A 24,253-nucleotide genomic window follows, 5' to 3' on the forward strand; every position below is an offset into this window, starting at 1 on the left:
ACTATTAAACTGTTCAACTTTTGTAGAAATTATTTTGATTAAGTTAAAACTCTTTCGATGTCAAGACTATGAAAACACTCCCACTGTGGCCTATTTCAAGCTTCCAGCTTTGATGTCACTGGACCATGATAGCAAAACCATCATGGAGTAAATATTTCACCACACAAGGATAGCAGAGGTAAAGAACCCCAAGAGCATGGATAGTAAAATGTAGTCAAACAATCAGGAAGTAAAGACTTTAAGGTATTTATCACCTTTGTTTTTAACATAATTATAATTGCAAGTTTGTCTAATTTAATTTGTAATCACGGGTGTGTTTAATAATGGACTTACAAAATTCCCAAAAATGTAACAGTTGGCTCTTGCAACCTGGTATGAACCAGGTCTGACACACCATGACTGTAACTGATGTTTCTTTTTACTCATGCCTGGGAGAAGAGAATCTTGACCTTCAGAATACTTTGAGTTATTCACAAAAGGAGTTATAATTTAACTGAGCAAGCCAAATATGAATAAGCTGAGCATTGACCATGATTCTGCCCATAATTTCACATCCTCTTAAACCTGTCATACACAAAAATATACTCTATATAGATCACCTTGGAAATAACAGTCATTGAGCATCAGCTAGGAGCACACGCTAAATGGACTTGGCATTCTTTTGGTCAGGCAACCATTCCAAGAGGTATGAGTCATTGGCATAGTAAGCGATGATTCTGTCTTTTTTGAACTGTAGAAGCTTTATGCAGGAAACCATCAGAGTATTGATTTTTTTTTTATCCATGTTTATTTTTGTGCATAACCATGGGTGTCAGCAACTGTCACTCAAGTGAAAGGACATCAGTGTGACCTAATCAGTGTGTGGAAACAGACTGAGGTAAAGAAAGCAAGGAAGTCTAAAGAATTTCTTATGGGAGATGTGGGTGGTGGTGGATGAGAGCTCAGGGATGTATTTATAGAGTGAAGGGAAAAAGATCTATTAAAAAACAGAAGACTGACTTTAGAACTTGTTATAAACATAATTTTAAATAGACAGTTATTTGTTCCTCCATGTAAATTTCTCTTATATTTTTCAAACCCTAAATACAGGTTTCCCCTACAGCAAGATAGGCTTTCATATTGCAAGGTAACTATGCTATAGTGAAAATCTAGAATTGGCTAAATATGGTTAGAGTGCTAATATTAACATTATACAAAAACTTATAGAATGAAAAGATATTTCCTTTATCTTAAAATATAAATATTTTAAAAAATATGAATATTTAAAGAATGACTGATGTTGGTGCTGAAAAGCTACACATAGCACTGCTGACTTCTAGGACACACAACAGACATTATCTGGTGACTGGCTGACGTTGACATTGCCTGGAATTTAGGGTAAGCCATAACACATACATAAATATATATACACACATGGACCCTCCTCTCCTCCTCTGCATTTAATTCTTCAAGTCTTCTGAAATGCTTTTTCCACCTAATGACTCACTTCAATTGATCTAAAGTAATTCTTAGGAGAAAGTGTCAGGTTAAAATAATTCATGCTAAAGTGTGAATGACTGGGGCTCACTAAAACCCTCCAATGACATCTCATTGTTTTTGAAATACTAATCGAATTTTTAGCCCTAGCCATTGAGGCCGTATAGGATGTATTCCTGCTTATTTTCTTATTTCTTTTAATTCATTTCAGGTGACTTCCTCACTCACTCAAATGCTTTAACCACTTTGATTTTCTCTCGATGCTTTCCAGAGCTAATTCCTTTTTGCCTCTGCTCTAAACCCCACACTTGCTGCTCCCTCCCTCCCAAACCACTGGATCTCCTCACAGCTAACTTTTTCTTCATTCTGCTGTTACTTCAAATGTCACTTTCTCGAAGAGTCCTTCCTTGATTACTGTACTTACAGCAGCCCCAATAAGAACTCCCGGGCCCATTTCTCTCTCTCTCTTTTTCAGAGACATCACTTTGCTGACAAATGTCCGTCTAGTCAAAGCTATGTTTTTCCAGTAGTCATGTATGGATGTGAAAGTTGGACCATAAAGAAGGCTGAGTGCCAAAGAATTGATGGCTTTCGAACTGTGGTGCTGGAGAAGACTCTTAAGACATCCTTGAACAGCAAGAAGATCAAACTCCTTTATTGACTCTTAAAGGAAATCAACCCTGAATATTCATTGGAAAGACTATTGTGAAGCTGAAGCTCCAATACTATGGCCACCTGATCTGAAGAGCCGACTTATTAGAAAAGACCCTGATGCTGGGAAAGATTGAAGGCTGGAGGAGAAGGGGATGACAGAGGATGAGATGGAGGATGGCATCACTGACTCAATGGACAAAAATTTGAGCAAGCTCTGGGAGATAGTGGGGGACAGGGAAGTCTGGCGTGTTATAGTCCATGGTGTTGCAAAGAGTTGGACACAACTTAGCGACTGAACAGCAATGACATTACTACTTAAAATTATCTTTTTGGTTTATTACTTGGTTCTTTGTTCTGGGGTGTCTTCCTCATTTCAACATCAGCAGAAAGAGAGCAGGAATCTGGTCTTTCTTGCTTGCTGCTATACCTCCCTTAACTAGAACAGTCCCAGGCATATAGTAATTACTTAAAATATTTATCAAATGAATAAGCAATCATTCCTAAGTGTTTCCAGATGTCAGAAAAGAAAATTTGATCTGTCCTAGCAAGTATAATTCAATAGTGGATATCACTGACCAGAATCCTAGATTTTATTATTTTGACTAATGACTATTTCTAAACAGAGACTGGTCTTCAGGGAGGTTAGTGAACACTGATGTGTGACGTGAATATACATAAGTTACAGTAGAGATTTAGGCTTCAGGATTATAATGTAAAAAAGTCCCAAAGAAATAAGTTTATCAGTGTTAGGGCTAGGGTTGGAAAAAAAGATTATGTATGCCCTAAGTGGACTTCAAGGAATATTAGCTTATTGATTTCATATCCAGATATCTCTAGAATCTGTAGCTTCTTGCCTTTACTGTCATTGTGCTCAGTTGCTCAGTTGTGTCTGACTCTTTGAGACCCCATGGATTGTAGCCCGTCAGGCTCCTCTGTCAGTGGGGATTCTCCAGGCAAGAATACTGGAACGGGTAGCCTTTCCCTTCTCCAGGGGAGCTTCCCAAACCAGGGACTGAACCCAGGTCTCCCGCATTGCAGGTGGATTCTTTACCATATGAGCCACCAGGGAAGTCCAACCCTGGGCCAAATTGTCATAGTAATGTTCACATAAATCTGTATGACAAGGTATATATAGAGAAAGAGGAACTAAGAAAGAACCATTCAGTTTTTAATAACCTGCTTCTGATGCATTCTTATACTGCAGCTGGAACAATCTTTTCAAAAGGCAAGTCCAATTATATGATATCCTTTACTTTTTAAAAGTCTTCAATGGCGCTTCATTATTTTTAAGATGAAAGCCTTTATTTGAAAGCCTTAACATGACTTGCAAAGCCCTGTATGATGTCACCCAGAGTGGAATAAAAATGGCCACAAATCCTTCGTACACTTCCCGTAGGGAGATGTGGGTTATGTCCCCTTTTCTTGAATTAGGGCAGCTCTGACCTATAAAGCACAGTGTCAGTGACACCCTCCTCATGTCTGTGCCCAGGCTTGATGTAACAGGCAGCCTCTTTTTTTGTGTCTCTTGGAGCCCTCCCTCTGGAGACCCTGACATACCAGGTTGGAAGCCCTTGGACTGCCATGATGGAAAGACCAGGTGGAGACATTCTGGCAAACAACATCTGCTGAGGGAAGAAGCTAGAAGGTCTTGAGAAGACTGCTGGTGAAAGCTCAGAGGACAGGGGGAAATGGTCCCAGACTGGGAGGCTAGAGGAAGGACAACTCTTCTGATGTAGAGACGGAACGCTTGGCAACACTGTCACCTGTAGTAACATGGAAACTGAAAATATCCCTGATGAATTTATAGATTTTAGTAAGGAGATTTCCCGGTAGGATGCTTAAAGTGCCAGTTGGTTCTTTAAAAAGTTGCATGTGATAAAATATAGATAAAGATGAGTTTTTTGTTTTTTTTTTAAGGACCTGTTCAGTTTTCAAGCAAAATTTAGAAAAAAATAGAGCTAGTACTTGTTGGTTTAAAAAAGATGAAAGGGTTTCACATTCCTAATCTTTTCAAAGGCAAAAGGCTCTCAACCTAGAAATTGATTGATATTGGAGAACATCTCAAGGGGGTGGCCAGAAGAACCTTTTTTATAACTTCAGAAAGACTTAAGTATATGCCTCACAAAGCTTCTAAAAGAGACACAAATGCTTCTAAGAATCCTCAGGGTGTGGTCCCCACAGCACCCTGACTGAGCCCAGGCCAAAGCAGGGACTGTCTTGAGGAGAATTGAGGATGTATGTTTTGTCTAACAGAGTGAAGTCTAATAAGATTCATAGGAAGGAAGTCTAATAAGATTTATAACTTAGAAGGTGAAACCAAGCATTTTCAGGGTGGTGGCCAGAACTGCTGAGAGTCTGGGAGCAGGACTGGGCCCCCCCAAGTTAAGGAACCAGCAATATACGGATTTCAGAACTGCTGGGTGCCGGTGATAGCTCTGTGCCCCTTGTTTCCCCACTCTTTGAACGAACATGCTCAATGCATTGATTTCACCCCTGTGTTATCAGTATATGATGTGTTTGTGTGTGTGTGTGTGTGTGGTGGGGCTATGATATACATTTCATTTCAGTTCACAAGTCTTTATATTGAGAGCAACTGTATCAGAGAACTACATCAAAGGTGCCTTATCAGCACTTGACCCTCACTTATTTTATTTTTTAAACTTATTTATGTATTTATTTACTGGCCACACCCCAAGGCGTGTGGGATCTTAGTTCCTTGACCAGGGATTGAACTCGAGACCCCTGCATTGAAAGCAGAGTTTTAATCACTGGACTACAAGGGAAGTCCCTTGATCATTATTTAGATGGTCAGAATCTGGACCTCACACTTGAACTTCATGCCCTAAGGAGATGCCATTTCTGGACAGCTTTAGGAATGAGGATATTTGGCCTACAGGGGAATGTAAATAGTTTGTGTCTGATGGTGAACCATGGCTGACTAACGATGACCACAAATTATTCGAAAGGTTTCATGTTGAGAACAGTTGTTCTCCTTGACCCAGGTGGGTCCTGTGACTGTTCTGGCCAATACAGTACCTTGGAAATGATGCTATCTGGCTGGATCTTAATACTTCCTGTCTCCCGGGCACTCTCTCTGGGAGCCCTGAGCTGCCACGTCAGACGCCTTGAAGCTGCAGTATTGCAGGGGCCACTTACGGGTGCTCAGTAGCCTCAGCTGAGCACACTCTCCCAGACATTGAAACCAAGGTAACAGTGTTAGTCGCTCAGCTGTGTCTGACTCATTGCGATCCCATGAACTGTAGCCCTCCAGGCTCCTCTATCCCTGGGATTCTCCAGGGAAGAATCCTCGAGTGGAATGCCATCCCCTTCTCCAGAGGATCTTCCTGACCCAGGGATCAAACCCAGGTCTCCTGCATTGCAGGCAGATTCTTTACCACCTGAGCTACAAGGAAGATCCTGAAACCAAGGTACCAGAAGAATAATTCCATCCTGGATCTCCTAGACAGCCTAACCTCCAGTTGAATGTGAAACAGAAGAATCACCCAGGTGAACCCCATGTAAGTTCATGTCCCATAAGATTGTAGGATAAAAATAAAGGGGTTGTTTATCAGCTCCTTTGCTACACTTTGCAGTCATAGCAACAGGTAATTGAACTTGAGTTCCAATTCTCTGACCTTACCTGGCATCTCAGCCCCTAATAATCTATACTCTGGTCACACCACTCTTCCAGTTCTTTGAATATTAACATGTGCATTCCCTCACTCTTCTTGATCTTTCAGCTCTTAGCTTATGAGGATTTTCTCAGGGAGGTTCACTCTGACCCTGTAAAATTAGTTCCTTTGTTACAGCAGATTCTCCTGCAAGAACTGTGTTCCTTTTGGAGCAGTTATCTCTGTGATTATTTCATAAATGCCAGCCTCCACTTCTAGACTGTGAGCAAGCCTCTTTGATCATCACTGATTTTCAGAGTCCAGTAGTGTGTCTACACATAAGCACTGAATAAATATTTAAGCAGATGAACAGAATTATTTGATGCAGCTGATAAGGACTCCCTCCTCACCAGCGCCTTTAATAACTATGTCACTATCCTTTCTCACACATTGTGGACTTTTGGATTCAAAGCCATTGTAACTGGGGAAAGCTAAGTCACTTTAGTCGTGTCCAACCCTTCTCGACACTATGGACTGTAGCCCGTCTGGCTCTTCTGTCCATAGGCATTCTCCAGGCAAGAATACTGGAGTGGGTTGCCATGCCTTCCTCTAGGGGAGCTTCCCGACCCAGGATCTACCCCACATCTCTTACGTCTCCTGAATTGGCAGGCAGGTTCTTTACCACTAGTGCCACCTGGGCAGCCCAGTGTGACTTAATATCTGTCTGTGACAGCCGCTCAGCACAAATTAAGTTGCTGAAGTTCCTTTTGGTCATCTCTGTGCAAAGAAAAGGAAGCTGAAGATTGCTTCTGGCGTGTGTGGGCATAGGAGAGCAGAGGAAAAGAAAACAAACAATCAGTGTTCTCACATTTATGTATTTGATGGAAATTGGGGAGCTCTCCTGAGAATCGAAAGGATGTTAACTCAACTTTCTAAATGATTTCTAAATTTAAGTTTTGAAATAATTTCTTACTGGATTGGTGAGCTCTTCTCTGCTTTACCCTTTCATCCAAAACTGTGGCCAGAAAAACAACGGGATGGCTGATGTCTGGGTAAAAGATTCTATATCTTCTATTACCTCTGCTTGCAAGACTATTTTCTGAATATCTAGTTTGCAGTCTACTGTTTGTTTGTTTTTAATGTATTTTCCTACTTATTGAGTCTTGCGCATGCGGGAAATAGATGGATCCATTGGAAACTGTCTTTCTTAAAAATCTTCTGCTGTTTCCTTAAGTCCTTTGTCATTTTTGCTGTATGTGAAATAAGGTCCCTATAAATGTCCTTAAAATGTCTATTTCATAACTTTAAAAGACTTTTCCTTTGCCTCTTAATAGCAGTCCTCAGATGGGCTGGTGTACAATATATTTTTTTTGGTTTTATTTTTTATTGTTTAATGTTGGCTGAACTGCACAGCTTGTGGGATCTTTGTTCCAGGACCAGGGATCAAACTGGGTCCACAGTAGTGAAAGCCTGAGTCTTAACTACTGGATTGCCAGAGAATTCCCTTCAATGTCTCTTTTTATTTCATATCAGAGTTCCCCAATGGTTCAGCTGGTAAAGAGTGCACCTGTAATGCAGGAGATGTAAGTTCCATTCCTGAGTGGGGAAAATCCTCTGGAAGAGGAAAGGGCAATCCACTCTAGTATTCTTGCCTGAAAAAGCCCCTGGACAGAGGAACCGGGCGGGCTATAGTTCAAAGGGTCTCAAAGAGTTGGACAGGACTGAGTACTCCAAAACATAGCCAATTAACAATGCTGTCATAGTTTCAGGTGGATAGCAAACAGACTCAGCTATACATATACATGCATCCATTCTCTCCCAAACTCCCCTCCTATCCAGGCTGCCACATAACATTGAGTGGAGTTCCCTATGCTGCATACCTACTATATATATATATATATATTTTTTTTTTTTTTTTTTAAACACGGGTTTAGTAGGGCTCCAATAAATTGCCAACATCTGTTGGATCATCAGAAAAGCCAGAGAATTCCAAAAAAACATCTACTTCTGTTTTATTGACAATGCCGAAGTCTTTGACTGTATGGATCACAACAAACTGGAAAATTCTTAAAGAGATGGGTTAGACCACCTGACCCACCTCCTGAGAAATCTGTATGCAGGTCAAGAAGCAACAGTTAGAACTGGACATGGAACAACAGACTGGTTCCAAGTCGGGAAAGGAGTATGTCAAAGCTGTATATTATCACCCTGCTTATTTAACTTATAAGCAGAGTACATCATGAAAAATGCTGGACTGGATGAAGCACAAGCTGGAATCAAGATTGCCAGGAGAAATATCAATAACCTCAGATATGCAGATGACACTACACTTAGGGCAGAAAGTGAAGAAGAACTAAAGAGCCTCTTGATGAAAGTGAAAGAGAAGAGTGAAAAAATTGGCTTAAAGCTCAACACTCAGAAAACTAAGATCATGGCATCTGGTCCCATCACTTCATGGCAAATAGATGGGGAAACAGTGGAAACAGTGACAGACTTTATTTTTTGGGCTCCAAAATCACTGCAGATGGTGACTTCAGCCGTGAAATTAAAAGACGCTTGCTCCTTGGAAGAAAAGTTATGACCAACCTAGACAGCGTATTAAAAAGCAGAGACATTATTTTGCCAACAAAGGTCCATCTAGTCAAAGCTATGTTTTTTCCAGTAGTCATGTATGGATGTGAGAGTTGGACTATAAAGAAAGCTAAGCGCCGAAGAATTGATGCTTTTGAATGTCGTGTTGGAGAAGATTCTTGAGAGTCCTTCGGATTGCAAGGAGATCCAACTAGTCAATCCAAAAGGAAATCAGCCCTAATATTCATTGGAAGGACTGATGCTGAAGCTGAAACTTCAATACTTTGGCCACCTGATGTGAAGAACTGACTCATTGGAAAAGACCCTGATGCTGGGAAAGATTGAAGGCTGGAGGAGAAGGGGGTGACAGAGGATGAGATGGTTGGATGGTATCACCGACTCAATGGACATGCCTTTGCCTAAGCTCTGGGAGTTGGTGATGGACAGGGAAGCCTGGCATGCTGCAGTCCATGGGGTCCCAAAGAGTAAGATACGACTGAGGGACTGAACTGAAAACTGAATCAAATTTCCATGTACACATTCTATTCATAGTATAATTTAAAAGAAAACACTCCCTAAATGGCAGGGCTACCATGTAGACTGACATATTCCTCATCATCTGAGTGCGTCCACAAACTCTGGGACGTCGCCCATGTCCGCGGCTCTGATTTCTATCCCCATCCTGCGCGCACAGTACTGTACTTGTCCCTTTTGAACATGTAACAGATTAAAAAGCTGGGCAGGAGGCAGATGCAGAAACACCTTTGATCTCTCATCCTTGGGGGTTAAGGGAGGGCAGACACCTGGCGGCTGCTGAGCCGGAAACAAAACACAGGCGGGATTGGAATTACCTTCAAGGGAGCCGCGCAGCTCCGCGGAGGAGGCAGCTGGACGCGCCGCGTGGGCGCGAGGAGGGGAGGGCCTGTGTTGGGCTGAGGACGCTAGAGCCCCAGCGAGGTGAAATCCGGCTAGCTGGGGGCTGCTTACATTCCTTAGGCAGAGGATTGGGAAGATCAGGCAGCTGCATTGAGCAAAAAATTGAAGTCATTCTTTTGCAAATAGTATTGCAAAACGTTCAGCTGTGCGCAATTGCTGAAAGGCAATTTTGATCGCAATTCAGGAAGCTTTCAAAGAAAGGATGTTTTTCAACTTTTTGTTTTTCCTTAGCGAAACTCTCTTTATTAGGGATTTCACCTTTGCAACAGGATGCTGTGAAGGCTCTTAGCCAAAACAGGATCTGGAGCATTTCCTGTGATCTTTGGTGAAATCGCATTGCCCCCTGGCGTTTGCGTGCTGTTCTACAGCATCGCACTGAAAGCCCAGAGAATGCCAATCAAGTCGTTTAAGAAGGCTGCTTCCAGCCTCATCCGCGGTCTGAGAACATAGACGTGGTTTGACAAGACAAGGAAGGAAAATTTAAAATGCAGATTCTTAGGACTTCCATGGTGGTCCAATGGCTAAGATTCTGTGCTCCCATTGCAGGAGGCCGGGGTTTGGTCCCTGGTCAGGGAACTAGATCCCACATGCTGTAATTAAGACCAGCGCAGCCAAATAAATAGCTAAATTAAAAAATAAAATTCAGATTCTTTTCTTCTGTACCCTCTGCAGCATCTTCTGAGATTTTCAAGTGGCTCTTGAAAGAAATTTATCAGATGATAATCTGCCACTGGTTTTTTTTTTTTTTTTTTTGTATATAAGTTTTCATGTGAGTGACTGTTTCACACCCATTTTTTTTCAGAATGAACTCAAATATCTCCTGTGTTGTAAAACCTTTCCTGGAATCTGCTCCCTGTTTTGTACAAACCTGAACTGTCCCACCTTTCTCTGCCTTCATGTTTCTTTCTCTGATAGAAACTTGAAATAGAGGATTACACCTGATTTCTATCTGTGTTCACCGTGACTAGCAAGGTGCCTGGCAGACAGTATATGTCAACAAAAAGTGTGTTGTTGGTTGGTTACGTGTAACAGTGCTGCTCACAAAAGGATCAACTTCACTTCCTAATCAACAGCAACTGAATATCACTATGCCCGCAGAGTTGGAGGAAGGAGAGGGGTCCTTGTATGGGACATAGGGGGTCCTTAAGCACCCTGAAACTGCATAGGCACAGTGTCCAATTAAGGAGGAGAATGGCTAGAATAACCTAAGATTAGAATATCTCTACCTCTAATAAGCTATAGAAAAATAATTCAAAATTCTGTTTCTTCCCCTGAGAACCTCTGCTCTAGAAAGATCATGAGCATATTCACTATCACCAATTTAATAACAAGTTTCTTTGGGGCAGACATTTCTAGGAGTAAGTGTAAAGTTTCTGAATGATGTCCTTGAAGATGCGGAGGCATGTTGACTGAGGCCATTGTCTGTCCCTGAACTGAGCGACAATGAACAGATCTGGGGTCTAGGGCAGGTTGTGAGTATTGAGGGGCAGTCTCTTTAAAGGAATAGGAACTGTGAATCAAGGGTGCCTCTACTTGAGTATGATGTATACATAGATGTCACCTTAGGGCAGAGAAATGATCAGATCTGAAGATTCCATTATATTAGGATGGGTGGGGAGGGTGATACTATTAGCAAGACTGCTTTTTAGGTTATAATATTGTCATATTAATATTAACCCATAAAAGCTCCTTGAAGTCATTTATTATACTTTTATCTAGTTAAAATAAAAAAAAAATTCAAGGAAGGAGGCCCTCGTAACAGAGGCACAATTCATGGTTGTTAAAAGCTTGATTTTTTTTTTTTTAATTACTACATGCTAGTGACTTTACTTTTTATTGCTTTTGGCCTCACTCCGAAGCTTGCAGGATCCCTTAACCAGGGATGGAACCCAGCTCCCCCACCCAGTGGAAACGTGGAGTCCTTACCACTGGACTGCCAGGGAATTCCCAAGAGCTTGAATTTTGGAGTCAAACTGAATAGGTACAATTATTGACTGGGTCACTGACCAGTCACTTGACCTGGGAAAAGTCTCCAAACTTTTCTATGTCTCAGTTTCCTCAAACTGAGGAAACGAGATCAAAACGAGGCTGGTGCTGGTAAACATCTCTAGTGTTTACTGCTGAGGAGGGCCACGTGAGCTTCCCATTATGAGCAGCTAAGGGGAGATTAAAAAAAAAATTTCTTACTGTTGAAGAAATCCATTCTATGAGACATCATTCATGTCCTACTCTTTGCGACCCTGTGGACTCTAGCCCACCAGGCTCCTCTCTCCATGGTATTCTCCAGACAAGAATACTGGAGTGGGTAGTCATTCCTTTCTCCAGAGGATCTTCCTGACCCAGGGATCGGTCCCAGGTCTCCTGCATCGCAGGCAGATTCTTAACCATATGAGCCACCAGGGAAGCCGCTGAGACATCATTAAAACCCCCAATACAAAGGAATATGCTAGGTAACAGAGTTGTAATAGAGCACAGCTAAGGGCTTCAAGGTAGTTGCTCTGCGCCACCGACTCTGTTACCAGGCAAACAGGTACCATTAGTGGCTCAGCCATTGGTCAGCGCTGCAGTGGGCCCCTCCCCCAAGTGACCAACTGTCAGTGAGCGGCCGTTAGTGGCCCTGCTCAGCCATTGGTCAGTGCTGCAGTTGGCCCCACCCACAAACAAGCAACTGTCAATAGATGACCGTTAGTGGCCCATGCAGCCAAAGGTTGGTGGAGCAGTGGTTGTCAAGTGGAGAATCAGGTAAGAGGCAGATCCTCTCCTTCTGCCTGGGGGCCCACCAATTCACCTGGTCTTGGGCCAATGGGTGAGCTGGGGGCCCAGGGAACAGGGGGCTGGGTCCTGCAGGGCTCCAGAGCCCTCACAAGGGTCACCCACTTGCCAAGCCCAGGCCCTGAGGTAGTGGTGAATCTCTCCCCCAGCCCTGCCTCTGTGACCTATACAGTGGCCGCCTGAGGGACCTGCCCCGCTGTGCAGGCGGCCTGAGGAGCTTGAGGGCCAGTTGGGTCCTGGGCTTCTGGCTCCCTCAGTGATAGTGGCTGGGAAGGCTCTGGGGAACCCAGCCCTGAGGAAGCCACCAGCTGAGCTCTGCCTCCTCTCAGCCAGGACTGGACCTCAGAAGGGTAAGTTATGCCTGGAGACCGTGTCCTTTCTTGTCAGAACAGAGAATAACATTTGTTTGGTGGAGGTTTACAGAAACATTGTTACCTGACCATGAAAGTGAGTGTTAGTCGCTCAGTGGTGTCGACTCTGTGACTCCATGGACTGTAGCCCGCCAGGCTCCTCTGTCCATGGAATTCTCCAGGCAAGAATACTGGAGTGGAGTGCCATTCCCTTCTCTGGGGGATCTCCCCAGTCCAGGAATTGAACCCTGGTGTCCTGCATTGCAGGCAGATTCTTTATCATCTGAGCCACCAAGGAAGCCCAGTAAGAGGGTATATAAGCCTCAAATTCTAACTAATACCTCTTTGAGTGATATTTTCCTGTGAATTTCCACAGGCACCTGAATTAAAATTGTGTCACCCCCCCCCCCCCCCCCAGCTAATCTGTCTTTGGTCAGTTTAATTTGCAGGCCTCCAAGAACAGAGCATAAGAGGGTAGAGGGGAAATATTTCCTCCCCAACACATTCCTATATGACTTTGGCCAAATATTGTGCTGTACTATGCTAAATCTCTAAGAGGTGCCTCAGAACTAGCTTGGCACCTTGCTTCAGAATATCCTCAGTTTAAGGAGCTGTGGCAAACTTAGGTCCACCATAAATGAGCAGTAGAATGCCCCATGTAATATTGATGTGTTAGTATTTATAGAGCACCTTTGAACAATGGCTGACAAATACAAGTTCTAGATAAGTGTTTGTTATTAATAGATAAAAATATTTACTTCATCGTACAATCCTAATCTTTAAGACAAAGTCATGCAGACTAGTTCTAGGGTTCCAAGCCTGCTAGATACCTATTTTGTCTTGCACTGCCTCTTTATAACCTTGCACATATGATGATGTAAACAGTGAATACTGTTAAGAAAGCTAAAACTTTTAAATTGTTGGAATAAGATAATCATTGTGAGTTCATTTTAGCTAACCCTTCTGTCTTCTCAAGTGTAACTGAGAATGTCATTTGTAAACGTGTGCAAGGCATATTCAGACTTATACAAAAGGGACCAGGGGGATTACTGGAGAGATAAATGGTGGTAATAACCACTAACAATGGTGCAAAATTATGCATCCTGGGGGAGCCTGGAAATGTATATTCTTTTTCAGGAGGAGATGAGACTTAGAAAATTGGTCTCTAATGTGATTTCTAAAGGCTGATGATTGTCAGTGAGCAAAATGGGGCTTCTGGGGAATTCCAGTGCATTCCAAGCAAACCTGGCAACTGATAGCTTCCTGGACAGCTGTTTCTCCCATCTATTCCCCCAATTCTTTTTGTTAGTTGTCAGCTAAATCTTTATGTGAATGTAACAGCCACTCTGCAGAAACAAATTTGTCTTAGAGGTTTTCATTTTCATCTGGCAAATGATACACAAAAATTCTGACTGTCATTCTCAAAGCCTACAGTGAAAATGCAAGAGTATAGTTTCTACAAATGCAATCAAGCATAACACTGTGTTAGGTTTAGGAGATATTTCTAAGTCATTTCTATTTCACTGTCCCCAAATGCATAGAACATTTCTGCTTAAATTAACCATTTGTGTGTGCTAAGTCGCTTCAATTGTGTCCGACTCTTTGTGACCCTATGGACCGTAGCCCGCCAGGCTCTTCTATCCATGGAATTCTCCAGGCAAGAATACTGGAGTGGGTTGCCATGCTCTCCTCCAGTGGATATTCCCGACCCAGGGATCAAACCCGCATTGGCAGGTGGGTTCTTTACCACTAACACCACCTGGGACACCCTATATTAACCATACCCTCAAATTAATAATTGACAACTGTCAAGTAAGCATGTGTGTGTGTGCATGCATGCGCATGCTCTCTCAGTTGTGTCTGACTCTTTTTTGACCCCATGGACTATAGCCCACCAAGTTCCTCTGTCCATGGAATTTTCCAGGCAAGAATAAAGCTTATTGGTCTATAAATCACCTAACATTAGTTTTCCATAACTAAGCACATTGAGATCAGGTCAGTCTATTAGTTTTATGTTATTATTATTATTTTTAATCAAGACTATCTATGTATGTATATATGTATGCCTGAGTCCCTTCACTATCCACTTGAAACTATTACAACATTGTTAATCGGCTATACCCAATACAAAATAAAAAGTTAAAAAAAAAAGAACATGTATGGTGACAAAAGTTAACTAGACTTATTGAGGTGATAATTCTACAATATAAACAAACATTGAAGTGCTATGCTGTATATCTGAAACTAACATAATGTTAGCTGTCAATCATACTGCAAAAAAACAATGTCTGAGACAGCTAAGCTGCTTGACTTTTGTTTGAAACCATTTCCTTACCTCCTATCACAGAATTTTCAAAATCTTTCAGATGGTGAATGACATTCTGGGTTATTTTGCTCTCACTACTTCTTCCTTTATCTTAGACCACGAGCATCTTCATCCTCTCTCTCCCCACTACTAATCTCTGTCTTCCAGTGACACTGGCTTTTTCGTTAATAGTTAACTTTTTCTTCTCATTGCTGGCCTATGCCCTTTGCTGTTCCCTCACCTGGTATTCAAGGAAGACTTCCTTGAGGAAAGGGCAGTGAATTTTCCCTGACCACACACTTCACAGTTGATTTAGAATCTTAACACCTTTATTTCTGTCTTCATAGCAGCTTGTAACTGAGGTAAACAATTATATACATAAACATTACCACCCCCTCCCCCCACCCAAATCTCAGATTATCTGCTCCTTGAGATTGGGGCAGAGCCTGAGTCTGTGATATTGCTGTGTCCTCAGGAGCAGCCCAGTGTGTGGCACACAGTAGGTGCTCAATAAATGCTTGATAAACATGGAAAGCAATTATTAATCCTAGCTACTCTTAAACTGGTAATTCATGCTTTCCTGCTTCATGGCTGTGTGTGCTTGTGTGCTAAGTTGCTACAGTCATGTCTGACACTTTGTGACCCCATGGGTTGTAGCCCACAAGGCTCCTTTGTCCTTGGGATTCTCCAGGCAAGAATCGGGGTGGGTTGCCATACCCCCATCCAGAGGTTCTACCCTACTAGGACTGAACCCGAGTCTCTTATCTCTTGTGCATTGGCAAGTGGGTTCTTTAGCACTAATGGCCCCACTTGAGAAGCCCTTATTGGTATGTGTCAGGGGGAATGCAATTATAAGGTCCTTGTAAGTAAAAGAGGAATGCAGGAGGGTCAGAGGCCGAGTGATGCAGAGTGAGGATTTGGCTGGCATTGGTGCCTCTGAAGATGGAGGAAGGAGCCACCAGCCAAGGAATATGGGTGGCTTCTAAGGGATGAAAAAGGCAGGAAATGGATGCTTCCACAGAGACCCCAGAGGGTACTCAGTATCCCTGCCTGCCATTTGATTTTAGCTCAGTGACCCCCCATTCATACTTCTAGCCTCTCAGAGGTTAGACTTGAGCTGAGTCACCAGTTTCTCATAATTTATTACAGCAGCTACAGGAAACTGACACAGGCACCCTCTCTCAAGTCTTCATATTGAGGGTAACTTTGGGTGCTTCAGCTGATGGGTGCCCAACTAGGAGGATTTTCTGATTATATTACCTTGTTTTCATTTCATAAAATGGAAAGATGGTTTAAAAAATTAAGGATAATACTAATCATGTGAGCATAGAAAACACCATAATAGCAAGGTTGACTTGCTTTGCTATAATACTTTGTTAATCATTGTTAAACACTTTACACATTAAACAAACAGGGTGATGATCTTATCAGAGTTGTTAAGAAATTGGCTCCCAAATTTAGAATTATCAAGAAGAATGAAGAACATCTGCTTTTTTTTTTTTAACATCTGCTTTTTAAAATGAGGAGCTGAGAGAATTCCCTGGCCACCCAATGGTTGGCGGGGGGCCGGGGTGGGGGGTGGGGAGTAGGATCAGTCCCTGGTGGGGGAATTAAGATCCTGCAAGCTGTGTGTTATGCCCCCCCCCCCAAAAAAAGCAGAGTTCTAAATATATCAAGCTTTGAGAATATTAACTAATGATGTGAAGTCACTATAATGCAAAGGTGCTTTTAGAAATACTGAAAGTATTGAAGGTGCATGTAGGAATTAAAAAATGACTTGTAGAACCATATATAATATTTTCATAAGAAAAAACTGGAAACTTAATGCCAAAACACATAAGCAGAGCAAATGTTATTACCATAAGCAAAAATATGTAAGGTGATGATAAAAATGGCCAGAGAAGACAAATGACCAACCTATCATATGAAATGAGAAATTCTGAAAAAATGGCAGCTCTCTTCTAAGGAGTACAATGATTCCAAACCTTAAAGATGGACTTAAAATGTAATCACATTACAGGACACAATTATTGTCCATCCAAAATGTATGTGGTTCATAGTTATCAACTCTCCATTTCTTGATTCATAGGGAATAATCTATGCGACTTAAAATCAGACAGAGGCATGAACTACAAAGTAGAAATCCAACACTGGGAAGAGAAGCAGAGGGAGGTAATGGTCGGAAATGGAACAGATGCAACTCTATGGGACATTCTGGTGACTTAAGAGAAAGATGGAAGTAATTCTGAAAAGTCATAAGCAAAAAAGAAAAATGTGAAATACCTCTTCCTGTAAAGCTACTTCAATATCTTAGAACAAATTTTAGAATGTTGCTGTTGGTAATATTTGCCTTTCTCCTATTAGGTTTAAGGCATTTTATTCTAGGTATATATATCAAAAAAGACAAAACAAAAAGAAACAGAAATGTGTTCCACCTAAAGATGACAAACAGGCTGAGTTAAGGAATGGGTTAAGGGGTAGCCTGGGATGGTTTGCAAACATCTGGGAGTGTCTGCACTCCCACTGCCCTCACTGCCCCCGTGCCCCACCCCTTGTGGATTCTTCACATGTTTGCACAGACTTCACTGACATGTGAGCCTGTGGATTCTCTTATCCAGCTTCCTTTCTGGTCTCTAGATTCTCTGAGGCCCTTCACTATTGACTCCAGTGCAAGGAAGTAATTATAAGAAACATTACAGAAATGCTGCAGTTTTAAGTTGTGGGTTCAGTTCATTTATACCCAGCACATCTTTGCATGCATGCTAAGTCGCTTCAGTCGTATCCGACTCTGTGCTACCCTATGGACTGTAGCTTGCCTGTCTCCTCTGTCCATGGGATTCTCCAGGCAAGAATACTGGGATGGGTTGCCATGCCCTCTTCCAGGGGATCTTCCCAACTCAGGGATTGAACCTGTGTCTCTTCTGTCACCTGCATTGGCAGCTGAGTTCTTCACCACTAGCTTCACCTGGGAAGCCCCCAGCACACCTTTAGCAGTTCCCTATTTTGCCCCAGGCTTCACACATTCCCTACTATTTATGTGCACATACCTAACTCTTGAGAAAAATTATAAGATCCGACCCTCAGATTCTGTCTCTTTCAGCACAGTATTTTTGCAGACTATTGCATTGAATGAAGAGGCTACTAAAGAATCTTTGAAGAAGAGTCTTTGTATTATTATTGCTCGATTATATTATTTGCAAAGCAGGATTAGTGGTTTCTCGCAGAATTTAAGTTCATTTATTTCCCTGTTCAGGTTAAATGCTCCAAACTTCTCCCAAACGTCAAACTATAATTGAGCTCCTCAAACAACAAAACCTTTCATCAACTAGATCAACAAAGTGGAAAACCTAGCTGCCAAATAAGCTCTATTTTCCATTCGACCTTTGATGGATTTCAGAAATGTAATTTTAGATTCCCCATCAGGGTCAGGTTGCCCTCATTTTGGTGATGTTCTGAACTGTCTGAAAAATCATCGAAGTGCTGTGTATCAGACAAAATGTATCGTGTCCTTTTTTAGTGGCTCTATCATTTTCCACCTCTTCGCATCATCATCAAAAAGAAAAGGTTATCAAACCATTTCAAGAGGAAGCTGATATATGTTGAGACTTGTTACCTACCTCAGCAAACCAAAACACGGGTGGATATAATGGTACATTTTCCTGTGTCTAGGGCTTGGACCCACACAAATATACCCAAATACAGAAAATCAACATAGCATAATTGTTGTTCAAATATTTCCCAAATGTAAGCCTTGGAAGACCAGGTATGAGACATATACAAGTAGATTTTAGAAGGGGAAAAAAAAAGATTTTGTGATGAAAGCAATTTGTACAGTTCTGGATCGATTAGAACTGAAGAGGTTGCTTTACTATAGGGTTTCTTAGAGTTGTCAATATGGAAACAAGCACAGTGACTTCCTAAAAGGTTTGCTACATATTCAAACATATCTCCATAAGTGAGCTATAGACTTAACTAATTTTTTTTTTTCTAACATCTCATGAAATCCTGGAATACAGTTTGAGAAATGCCAACAAGCCTCCCTTGACCCCCCTCCCTTTGGTGGAATTCCTAAGCATCTAGGATTATTGGTGGTATCCTGAGGGAGGCATCAAGACTTGGGTGGGCAATACCAAGGAAGGAGAGATTTACTTGGCCTTGGAGAAACTTCTGGGGATTCCAAGATGACCTGGAGCTCTTGATTCTGAAGCACCATGACTTTTGAATGGCTTAGAATGGACTGCTAGTCCCAAGATCTTTTTTTTCTTTTAAATTAATTTTTATTGGCATATAGTTGCTTTAGTCCCAGGACCTTTGACAGTGGGTTCTGGGATGAAGTAGCCCACGTGCTCAGAGGAAGGCAAGGCTGATAGAAGCACATTAGATAAAGGAATTTGTAGTTTTAAAAAAAATTTATTTTAAAAATTTGCTTATTTTTTGGTCAAGTGGCTTGCAGGATCTTAGTTTCCCCACCAGGGATTGAATCCATACCCCTTGCAGTGGGGAGCCTGGAGCCTTAACCACTGGCCCACCAGGGAAGTCCCGAGAGGAGAGTTTTAAGAAGCAAGTGATTGATATTTTGGTTTTCCCATTTCTTCCTCAATTATTTCTTTTTTTTTTTTTCTCAATTATTTCTTTTTAAGGAAATTTTCTTATGTCTGTTTTTTAGTTTTGATTTTTTTCCCTTCAAGTTTCCTATTAGTTTTGTTTGTTTGGTTTTTTTAACCACCAACATCAGAATTAGACTCTGAACCTCATGTGACTATTCTCTGAGACCAAGGCTTAAGGTTCAGAGGTGCTCAGGGTGGCTCTAGTTTCTAATGATGTCAGGAAGAAGCAAATATAACAGGAAAAATGGGACACAATTGGCTCGCTACGCAGAGCAGGGTTTGGCAGAGACCAAAGGCACACGTGAGCGTTTGGTTTAATACCCTCAAGAGCACCCACAACAAGAGCACCCACATCAAGAGTTATATATAACTCACCCATATAAAGACCATTCCTGATAAAGGAAGCACCCTATTGTATTTGGGCATACAACTTCCATAGGTAATGGGCTGCTTTGAAAAAACATGAGTCGGATGAACAAAATTTACTGAAAGGTTATAGTATTGTGAGTATGGCTTTAGCAAGTAAACTTTAAAAAATCTTTAAGTTTAATGGTCTGTATTTACATATATGATTATAACAATAAAATACGAGCCTGAATAATTCCATAATTCTACCATACAATACTATTTTTAAAGAGAGTTGAATTAGTTTAATATTTCACATAAGACAAGGGAAAAATGCCTAAAATGACAAAACAGTGGCCCATATTTTTCTCTGTATTTGCTCAAGTTGATGTTTTCTTTACTTCATGTCAATGCAGAAGGAGTTATCCTTAGGAGAACTCTGAGCAATTTAGTAATTATTTTAACAGATCATCAAAACTATATCAAGGGAAACAAATTCCTGGCTGCTTTATAAGCTACCTTTGGTAATGGAATTTAGATCAAGATCAAAGGTTAAGTGCCTCTTACCAGAGGAGAGAAGTAATCCTTTCTTTTTAATGCATTTTCTCAAGAGTATTTTTTTGTGTGTGTGTGTCTTCTTTTTTTCTTTTTCTCAAGAGTATTTTTATTGTTAAAATGAAATGCAGTGGACTCTCTCCCCTCCCCCTTCCCAACTCCAACTCATCAGTAGTTGTGTTTAGGCATCCAAAAACACACGAGTCAATTATAAAGTTCTCCTGATCTCCAGAGTTCAAAAGCAATTTTATCATTTTAATTAGCAATTTATTCTTTTACCAGGCATCAGAGTCCGCTACAGCCCACCCTCACTCCCAACTGACAGTGGAATAGGAGTATTAGCTCTCCAAGGTCGCTCAGTACCTGCCCCCATGTGTTTATGTTGGCAGTGATTCAGGCCCTGGGAAGTCAACCTTGTTTCTACAAGCCAGGGCCAGATGATCCAGGGGAGATCTGCTTACGGCAGCTGTCTGCTAACTACTTAGCACTTAGAGCTTCCAAGTGCTCTTCTGTGATGAAGTCTCCTGGTACACTCATGGGGAAATGGACATTAGCTCTGAATTACTCTCATCAACCACCTTCTTTATAAACTTTTCCATTAGGAAATCAAACTCTGTCCCTGGAAATTCACTCGCTTCTCTCTGTTACACAAGAAGCGAAAGAGGCGGGCTTGCCGGCAATGTGGAGATGGAATCTAGGTTACTAATCCTTGTTGTTGTTCAGTCGCTAAGTTGTGTACGCCTCTTCACGACCCCATGTTCTGCAGCACGTCAGGCTCTCCTGTCCTCCACTGTCTCCTAGAGTTTGCTCAAATACATGTCCATTGAGTCAGTGATGCTATCTAAGCATCTCATCTTCTGCTGGCCCCTTCTCCTTTTGCCTTCAATCTTTCCAGCCTGGCCTTGCTCAGTCTGAAGAAAGTCAGTAGCCTGGCTATCAGGAAAGCAGCGCCCAGGTCTCCATTAAATTAATGCCCAATGCTTTCCTTCAGGCATTTGGGGTTTCTAACTATAAAAACCTCATTTCTTTGCACTGTTGAGCTCAAGGAGGCAAACAATGCAAATTCTACTCTTAATCCTTGATTTTTTTCTTGTCCACCTATGGTGATCTATCTGCATGTTGAAGAAATGCAAAATATTTAATTATATGACAGCCAGGCAGAAACTTGTCAGAAAAAACCTATTCTAATATGGAGATCATCACAGCACAGATGCCCATCAGTCATATCAGTGGGCTATCTCCTTACTCAGTAGGATTAGACAGAGAGAAAAGGGAAACTCAGGCTAATTGACTCAATACAACTTGGTTTGTAATTATCCACAGCGCCATGAATCCTCTGTGACTTTATAGCTGAAGTCAGAGGGTCCTGATACATTTAAAATGGAAGTTTCTTCCTCTGCTGAAAATATGCTTATTTGGGAAGGACAAAAGGGAGCATTCATTGGTTGAGAAAGATGCTGGGGGTGCATTTTGTCTTTGCATTTTTGCTGATTGGTTTTTAGTGTTGGTACTGCCTGCATTTGCTGACGTAAGAGCTTTTTATTTTATTCTATTTCATTTTTTTGGTGCTATGTAAAAATTACATTTATTTATGTGCATGTATGGATGTGAGAGCTGGACCATAAAGAAGACGATTCTTGGGAGTCCCTTGGACAGCAAGGGGATCAAACCAGTCAATCCTAAAGGAAATCAAGCCTGAATATTCATTGGAAGGACTGATGCTGAAGCTCCAATACTTTGGCCACCTGATGAGAAGAGCCGATTCATTGGAAAAGACCATGATGCTGGGAAAGATTGAGGGCAGGAGAAGGGGATGACAGAGGATGAGATGGTTGGATGGCATCACCGACTCAATGGACATGAATCTGAGCAAATTCCGGGAGATACTGAAGGACAGAGGAGGCTGGCACGCTGCGGTTCAACAGGGTCGCAGAGAGTCGGACACAACTTAGCGACTGAACAACAATTTATTTTCATGACTTTTTAGTCATGTACAAATGGTCTCATCTCATGGGGGGAGGGAAACAGTACATGAAGCAAGGAGAAATAACCACTGTCCTCAGGAGTCTTCAGGATGAAGGCATTCTGGAGTTATTCTCCATCCTGCCACAGCAGCATGTGACATTCTGGTTGACGGTGAGAAGTTAGGGCAGGGCCTGTGTTGGGGACTATGAATGAAACAAGCCCTCCCTTCAAATGAGTGGGTGAGGACTCTGTTGCTAAAAAAAGATTAAAATCATAATAGGGGATTAGGAGAATAAACACTGCAGAGTCAAAGAAAATATCAGGGCAAGGAAGAAGGAGTATTCTAAACACATTTATGTGATGAATTTTGTGCAAGTGAGTTGAGCTGGGGATCCCAAGGGGCTGGGAGTTGTGAAGAACCTGGGGTGTGGTTGGCCGGTGGAGTTGGAGGGGAGAAGAGGCTGATGCAGAGAAGGTGTAGGGGTGAGGCTAGGAGCAGAGAAGTTTCCTTCTGAATCCGTGTTGGTCTATTTCCAGCCCAGAGGAGAAAGAGATCTTTCTCAGTAGGATAAATGGAGATAACTCAGCCAGCATCTGACAGGTGGATGGAGAGAGAGAGAATGCAATATAATGAAAACAAGAATCACAGAGAAGTCCTGGGGTGAGAGTTCGTTCCTGCAAGTGATGGTTTCAGATATTCAACCTGGGTCAAGACGCCGGCTCTACGTTGAGATGCATGTATTCATATTATCTTTTACCTATGGGTTTCCTGGGGGCTTCCTTGGTGGCTCAGTGGTAAAGAATCTGCCTGCAATGCAGAAGACACAGGAGACCCGGGTTCAATCCCTGGGTTGGGAAGATCCCCTGGAGGAGGAAGTGGCAACCTACTCCAGTATTCTGCCTGGGAAATCCCTCGGACAGAGGAGCCTGGCGGGTCACAGTCCACGGGGTCACAGAGAGTTGAAGAGACTGAGCACACGCACACACCCCCGTGATTAGGCCTCCATGCTTTCATTGTAAACAGCATGGGTTCAATCCCTGGTCGGGGAACTAAGATCCCACAAGCCGCGCCCCACCCCCCACTCCCCCAAAAGAAAGAAAGTTCCCTCGATGTGCATAAATTCTCTGTTTTCTTGACATCTTTTGGCCCGCAACTTCCTGGAAGGCATCTCAGCTACCTGGAAGGCATCTCAGTCTGTCCCCTGCACGCACGTCAGCAGCCGCCAGGGGGAGACGTCACCCAGCAGCGCTCAATGGAGAATCTCCGTGGCGACGAAAATGCCCTAAATTAGACAAATTCCTCCCCGAAGTCGCTTTCCCATGCGGAGACGCTAATCCTGACGGTTTCCAGAGCAGCAGGCATGGCTACACGGGGGCAGTTACACTACCGGGAACATTAAGATGGCTTTGTAAAGCCGTAAAGCACCCAGGAACAGATTCTTTTTAAAAAAAGGTAAAAACAAGCCTGCAGTGGCAGCGGTTAGGATCTTGGAAGCTGAGTCACCTCACAGCACCTCCTCACATCCTGTTGATGAGGGGAAGTTGTGCGCAGCCTCCCGCAGGGGCTGTGTGCTGGGCACCAGGGACCCCAAGGGCTGGCGCAGTTGGCTTTGCACTGAGACCCTGGGTGGGGAGGAGGCGATTATTTCTTCAAATCTTCTCAAAACAGCTTTGAACTAAAACCTCTGTGAGAACATGGGACTCATGTCTTTTGTTTAGTTGCTAGGTCATGTCTACCTTTATTGTGACCCCATGGACTGTAGCCCACCAGGCTCCTCTGTCCATGGGATTTCCCAGGCAAGAATACTGGAGTGGGTTGCCATTTTGTTCTTCAGGGAATCTTCCCCACCCAGGGATCGAACCAGTGTCTCCTTCGTTAACAGGTGGGTCCTCTACCCCTGAGCCACTAGGGAAGCCCTCTTCCCCCTAGCTGTCCCACCAACTGGCCTATTGGGTCATACTTATTTTTCCCCGAGGAAGTATTTTTAACTTGAGTTTTATGTGTTTGTTCCTGAGCTGATGTCATGGAAACTGGCTTGTTGCAGGCAATTACAGGAAGAAAGAACACCTCCTGGATGTATCAGTATTTACTGTCTTTTGGATGTT

The 24,253-nt window shown here is 42.4% G+C and overlaps 1 protein-coding gene across 9 annotated transcripts in view; it reads right to left on the minus strand.

The window, feature by feature from the left end:
* Positions 1-24,253, minus strand: part of DLGAP1 (DLG associated protein 1) — a 770,938-nt gene that overhangs the window by 89,492 nt on the left and 657,193 nt on the right. The window lies entirely within an intron of this gene.

The sequence above is a fragment of the Cervus canadensis genome, chromosome 23, assembly GCF_019320065.1.
Source record: "Cervus canadensis isolate Bull #8, Minnesota chromosome 23, ASM1932006v1, whole genome shotgun sequence".
NCBI classification, from domain to species: Eukaryota; Metazoa; Chordata; class Mammalia; order Artiodactyla; family Cervidae; genus Cervus; species Cervus canadensis.